Raw genomic sequence first — 7,349 nt, forward strand, 5'->3', positions numbered from 1 at the left:
AGACTCGGGTCACATTCAAAGCAAGTTAATAATACTAGCTCTGCTGCGTTCGTTCGTGATACTTTGCTTCTTCAAACCGTTTTTTTTAACCTTTTTATTGTTGTTTTGTCTCATTACAAATATGGAGCAGAATTTGCACTCTGTGTGCCTTTGGGCTTAAGATAATGACATAATAATAACTATGCAACTATGCATTACTCAATTATTTACTACACAGTTGATGAACAAATGAGACCAGGGAAAGCTTTTCCGCATCCAGTGCCACCCGTTACACATGCATTGCCATTGGAAACAGACAGTGCCACAGTTTAGATTCATGAAATTCAGGCAAAGTGGTAGTCGTATAAGTAGTAATATATAATGTGATCACAAATGTATGAAATTCTTTAATTGTGTAAATGAATAAGTTATGAGTAACTTATGAGGGCTGTCTGGAGGCCCGCGTTGTCAATCATAAAGGCGGGCTCTCATTGCTTCCGACCGCTGCCACGTGCAATTAATCATCTCCACAGACTGTATTAGTAAGTTTCATTCTTCGCTAATGTTGTTTCACAGTTTACAAAGCTGAGATTAGAGTTATTAAGGGAGCATGACTAACAAAGTGATTAGCCACAGTGGAAGTGTTCGGCAGAGTGATTATTTAGCGCCCGACGAGAAGAACGGGGTACCGCGTCAACACTGTTGAGATCATCTTGCGTCGGGAGGATTTCCTGGAATGAATGTTGTCCTTCCGGCCCCCCTGCGACTCATTCCCAGGGACTCCTGATGGTACATGGTAGAAGTAATGGTAAACAATGATCGCACAAAGCTACCACCCCCCCCCCCCCCCCCCCCTGCATGTTAAGTTAATGGATTAGCATCAAGAAGCTCCAATGAGACTTACAAAAACAACTTACTTCTATTTGATCACCTCTGGGCCGTGGGTAGAGTCCTGCATTGCCCCATTGTTTTTAATTATTGTTTATTTTCTATTACCTGCTTTTATTATAATCCTGGGACATTTCATTAGGTGAAGTGAGAGTCTTGGGATGTTTAGTGCGAGTAAACAGAATTACTTTATTTAAACACGATGAAGTGAATTTAACCACACTAAAGTGTTGATTTGTGAGAAGCAGGACGATGGCCAAGTCTGTTAACTTCCAGGAAGAGAGAGTGCTACACGGCTCACTTAGGAAAGCTATCCCTACTGTTTTTATCCACCGTAAACTTCCTGCCCTCTCTGTTGACTGGGTTATTAAAGTTTTTAGTTTAAAATCTTTTTTGTCAAAAAGCCCAGAACAATTTGGCCTGCAGTTGTTTTTACTTCTTTTCATTTATTTATGAGAGACCCGTGTTCCTTTTCAGGGAGGTTTTAAGTAAAGAGGTAAACTTTTTTAGTACTTGACGTGAAAAAAAAAATTGTTTGTGAGTGTTTATTTATATTCATGATTCATGAAGGTAAATCTGTGAATTTCAAATGTCCGATAAGTTAAGTGAGCAAAAAAACCTGTTGACCTGTTAGAAATAGAAAGCACAGTTGTTTCCTTTATTTGTATTACAACGAAAATAAACGGTGAAGCCCTGTTTGTTAGTCCATGCGGATGCCCTAGCAGTCCTCTCTCCTACTTGATTAGTTTCCCATTGATGACCAGTTGGTCAATCAACTTCATGATCGTCGTGATGTAATGTTAGATAGATAGATAGATAGTAACTTTATTGATCCCTAGGGGAAATTCAGGGTCCAAGTAGCTCAAAGACATGGATACATCACAATGTTATTACAATTCTCCTATTATAAGTATAACAATAGTTATTATTTACAAACGTCACATCCTTGTGAGTAATATGAGTAGCATTTTAAATCCTCACCCTCTGCTCCTGCTCATGAGCTATGTCATCCGATTTCAGTTTTAATGCACCCGATTCGAAGTTGACGCTTTCCATAATGCTCGACGTATTTTAAGATCATCTGGGTTCTGCTGAGGCACGGATGAACCCTGGGTTACTTGCATAAGCCACGCATCTTAGCACAGAGCTCGCTGTTCCGGCGTTCCGGCGTTCCTTCCTCCACAACACCGAGATACAGAAGTTGAACACAGACGCAGCAAAACTTTCTCACACGCTTCCTTTGTACTCTAAATACCGATGCTATAGTGAGCAATGCGCAGACAATACACCAGGAATAGTTCGGAAGGAGGCACAGCATGGTTGACTATACACTGCAAGGTGTTCATTCTGGGAGATATGCGCAAGGTTTGTACGCACCATCATAATCTCCTCCACAAAGGGATTCACATTTAAAGACCGGCCTATATTCTCACCGCACTGCTGTCGCGTCCTGAAAGTGTACACAACAGGCTTCAAGTGCCAGACAAACATTGAGCTACGTTGAGTTGCAGTCGGAAGACGCGGGGATGCGGTGGAAAGTTTGAAACTGCTTGAACCGGGAGAGGGTTTCAGAACAGACTGAAATATATATGACCTCTGCAGATAAACGTGTGTCCCCCGTGGGCTTAGATCGAGGCTCTTAATTGCTTTAGAGCCACAGCATGCGAGGGAGAGTGGGTGGTCCCACTTTTGGATTCGTTAGCGCCGTAGTCTTGGTAATTCAAGATGAAAAAAAAAACCCACCTCCGGGTGACGTCAGGGTGGCGGTGTTGGGAGGGGGGCTGTTGGGAGGTTAACGCGGGACGACTGCATTAGCGTTAATAGCACTGAGAGTTATGGACGCGCATGTTTACATAACACATGGATGGAAAGAGGCGAGTGTTACACAACACCCTGGAGTGTGCAGGGCAACGGTGAAACGCTGAACATAGGTGGGGGGGGGGGGGGGGGGATATCAAAGAGACAACCTCCAGATCCAGTCAGGGGGGTGAATGAAGCGGGGGAGGAGGGGAGCGGTAGAAAGAAGGGAACAGATGGGCCCTCTCATTTGAACGGAGCAGCAGATATGTATTGTCACTACGTTGTCAAAACAGCAGATGGACATGCGCCGCCAAGATGAAGGGGGGGGCGGCGTCTCGGCGGCCGTATATAACGAACCAGCTTCTCTCAAGTGTAGGGCACTTTGCTGTGAGTTGCATTACAGCTAAAAATAACGTGTTTCTATCGGTTCAGGTGTGTGTGTGTGTGTGTGTGTGTGACTAGGTGGTGGCTCCCTGGGTAATTGACCGAATACCAGGAGGATTTTTACAAATGGCTGCCGTTGGCAACCTCGATACGTTTTTTTTCCCATGCTGTGCAAACAACATGACCCCAATAGACTGAGCTGGGGACATTAGCATGGGGAGCGCTTTTTTCTCACTACAATGAAAACACAAGGTGCACATTTTTGGTGCACATTTTGCTGGCCTACAGGACAGTGAAGCCCGGAGAGTGGGAGGATGGATGGGTGGACGGGTGGGTGGACGGGTGGGTGGACGGATGGACGGGTGGGCGATGGAAGATATAGCTTCCATGTCCTTTGGTGAACAGCTAGCGGAGCCTCTGAAGGCGTATCGCAGCAGATGCCCTTAGCTTCATGCTAACGTCTAACGTGGAATGGCGCAGGCTGTTCGTGTGGCCTGGTCTCTTTTCTCTAGTCCCTTCAAAACACAAACAACAACCCCCCATCACTGTCGGGTAGGGAAGCGGGAGGAGAACGGAGGAGCGGAGCCGGACGCGTTCGGCAAAGGACGGGCTTCCCCCAGAGCCTGTGTTTGCGTTCACGCGGTTGGGCTCTCAGAAGAACGGCGGAACGTGAGCGGAAGAGGCAGAGACGGGGATGAAGTGGCGCAGGCAAAGAAACTGAACTGAAGAAACGAGGGCAAATTTAGACGGATGGATGGTGCCTTCCTATTAGGTTGCACCTCGCGCTCTCGATTGAGAAGCCCCGCCCCCCACCACAACCCCCCCCCCCCCCCCCCCCCCCCCTCTCTCTCTTTAAACACCACAGCTGTGTCGAGGTGCGAGTCTTCCTGTCGGTGGAATCCATTTGTCTGTCTTTTGTTTTCATCCAGCTTCCTCATTGTTTATTCATTTTACATTCCAGCGTTAACGACTCCTTGGATGAAACGTTTCGCTTTACTATCACTCGGCTGCCGCGCTTTCATCACAGTGTCAACGGTAGAGGAGACAAGCTGCCCATTCTGAGAGTCCATCACTGTCGATTGCCGAGTTCTCTCTCAATGTATTCCTCTCACGAGTTTTCTTCTTTTTTTTTTTTTTTTAATTCAAGGTTTATTCCGCCAGGCAGAGTACAATTACGACGTTTACTGAAGCCAGCAGGATCAGTCAGATCTGGCTTTGTCGTTCCTCGATGGAGTCCCTGGGTGGGGAGAAATGAGATGGAGATAATCAGTGGAAAAGCTTTTGGGTTCTTGCTGGGTTTACATGATTATAAGTTTGCTAAGTTATAATTTACCGTCATTTAGTCCACTTAGGCGTACCTCCAAAACAATATGGTTTTGTAGACAAATAATACAGAAAAATGAATACAATAACATAGAAGATAACCAACAAAGTCCATTTAAATGATTTTGTGCAGCCTTACCACTTGAAGCATAACGCAAACCTAATGTTTTCAAACCCACTTTGACACCAACCGTCATTATTCAGCTCAACGTAATTCATTCAAGTGTTTTATTTCAACAGGAAAATAAAGCGCACTGCGAACAAACACAACAAGTGCAATTAATCGTATTATGATATTTGTCGGACCATACATTTCAGAATGTGAACACACTTAGGTATGAGTCATTGGGTACAATTGCACAACCCCAACCTGGATTTTAGATTGATTGTGCAACATAAATTACGCAACAGGTTTGCCAAACCCATACAGTCAAACGAGCATACATTTACAACTGTGAACATATAGCAAACTTACCGAACTCAACGTGGTACAGATTGTCCACTTTACAATTCCGCAATGATGTTCCCAGTCCAACCTACAATGTGGAACAACGGTTCATTAACGAGGATCACACGTTGCACATATAATATGTGGAACGTCCACTCTCGACTGTCTCCATGTATTCCAATTTAAACAGATGTTTTCACCTTTTATTCTAGCAATGTGGTTTTCTTCACCGATTGCTCCCAATGTGGGAAACATGTTTTGTTTGATAACGCCTCAAAAGATGCATGTTTTGGCAATTAACTAATTGGACTGTGAAATTAAAGAGGAGTCCTTCATTAAAAAAATGCCATTGCATAAATAATGCGAAGGGAGGATCAAAGATTTATGGTTCAAAAGTGCTGCGTTACCAGAATGAGAGCTAGAAATAAAAAAAGGAGAATAGTCAGTGCCGTTTTTGTCGTGGCCACCAGCCCTCCCTCCCTCCCTCCCTCCACCCCTCCCTCCCTCCCTCCCTCCCTCACTCTCTCCCTCCCTCCCTCCACCCCTCCCTCCCTCCCTCACTCTCTCCCTCCCTCACTCTCTCCCTCCCTCGCTCCCTCCCTTCACCCCTCCCTCCACCCCTCCCTCCCTCCCTCCCTCCCTCTCTCTCTCCCTCCCTCCCTCCCTACCCCCTTTCACCATTCCCCTAATGATCCTAACAGGCCTCCCAGCCCATAAATCTGAACAGTAGGGGAAACTAAGTGTCTCATCATCATGCAGTCTCCACCTAGTCACTCATTGTGCACCCACCCGCCCTACACCCCCATCCCCCCGTCCCCCCCGTCGTCGTCTCCCCCCGTCCCCCTTCTTGCAAGCCCACCAGAACCGCGGTGGCACTTGTTTAAATCCAATCTCCTCTCAGTAAGTTCTTCATCACCAACCATGGCCAGCAACCCCTCCTCTCCCTCTCTTGCCCTCTCTCTCTCTCTCAATCACTCAATCACTCACTCACACATATACACACACACACACACACACACACACACAGCTCCCCCCCTCCACCACTGCCCCTAATGATGTAACCCATTGGTCCTATTCATAACGAGGGTGAGCCCTGTTACCCTGTTGTAGGAGGGCGGCCATTTCCGGAGTGGGGGGGGGGGGGGGGGGGCGGCTGGCGGTCTTCTCTTACGCTTCCTTTATGTTGTGGCCTTGAAGTGGCTCCGTGTCTCTCTATACAGTGTGTGGTACAGTGTGAGTGGTTGGGGGGGGGGGGGGGAAAGAAAAAGGCAGGTGGTGTCGGGTCAGCAGTGGATTGATAGGAATAAAAGACGTACATACGTCAGTGGACAAAGACGTACATACGTCAGTGACAAAACACAAGGTAACAGCCGGCGCTCTGGGTTCAGAGGAGATGCCGGTGTGTATCCGGCGCATATACACAGAGTTCCACACGCATGAGTGAAAGAGGCAATTTGACCCAAGGTGATTTGTTTGGCCCATATGTTCTGTGAAGTCTCCGTAAACATTTACATTCACCGCAATAATCTGTCAGACCGAAAACACTCTTGTTTCCATTGAGGAGCACCCACAAGGTGACCTAGAGTCGGAACCACTACATGACCACAAGAGACCCGCGAGGGGAACTCCGCCGGGAAGCCTGCTGGTAGTAGTAAAGCCTTTTTCTTTTGCTCAAGGGCGGTCCGAAACAACAACTTCGGGACACACCCGTGTCCCAAGTTTGAGTCTGTGACTGAAAGTAGACCAAGCAAAACTAGATCAAGTGGTCGCGTTCCAAGGGCAAGGCGAGCGTCTGGAGGATAATTTTCCACCTTATGGTTTCGGAGAGATCACAGCTGAACAGGTGCGGACACATCTGGATAAGCTAGCTGAGTCTGTCAGGGTCTGAGCAGGGGTGGTGGGTGTCTGGGACGAGGAGAGTGGTGGTGGGGGGGGGGGGGGGGGGTGTTGTTGGCAATCTGGCTGGAGCGTCTTGAAGATGCAAAACGGATCTGCTGTTGAGGAAAATGGTCAAATTACTGCTGGCTCGGCTGCACACGTTGTGATTGGAGGAGACACAGAGGGTAACATAACATTGTTAATCACGTTAACGGGGGGGCTGGGGGGGAAATCATTAATCCGTCATACATCATCAACCTATCAACCTGTCAGATGAGCAACTCCCTCTTGAGCGGTACGTACACACACGCTCGGATGGGCATACCAAGCTTCATGAGTGCATATGCCAGGGGACACGCAAACACACACGCAAACACACAAACAAACATGCACAGACTTTCACACACGCACAGACACATGCTCAGACCCGTGCTTACGTGAGAACACACACATGCAATCACGCACACACGCACGCACGCACACGTATGTACACACACATGCACAGACTCGAACACGCACACGCAGGGAGACATGCTCAGAACCCATGCATACATGAGAACACACACATGCATTACACCAGTCATTCTTCTTGACATGTGTGTGTGTGGTTTTTCTGAGTCTATGACACATTTCTTCATCTTTTCATTCC

At 47.2% G+C, this 7,349-nt stretch overlaps 1 protein-coding gene across 1 annotated transcript in view; it reads left to right on the forward strand.

Annotated features, from left to right (window-relative positions):
- The window catches only part of LOC311340437 (VPS10 domain-containing receptor SorCS3-like), a gene marked incomplete at both ends in the record, with an annotated part of 88,742 nt that overhangs the window by 34,909 nt on the left and 46,484 nt on the right, over positions 1 to 7,349 (forward strand).

The sequence above is a fragment of the Micromesistius poutassou genome (genome assembly GCF_964030765.1).
Source record: "Micromesistius poutassou genome assembly, chromosome: 3".
Taxonomy (NCBI): Eukaryota; Metazoa; Chordata; class Actinopteri; order Gadiformes; family Gadidae; genus Micromesistius; species Micromesistius poutassou.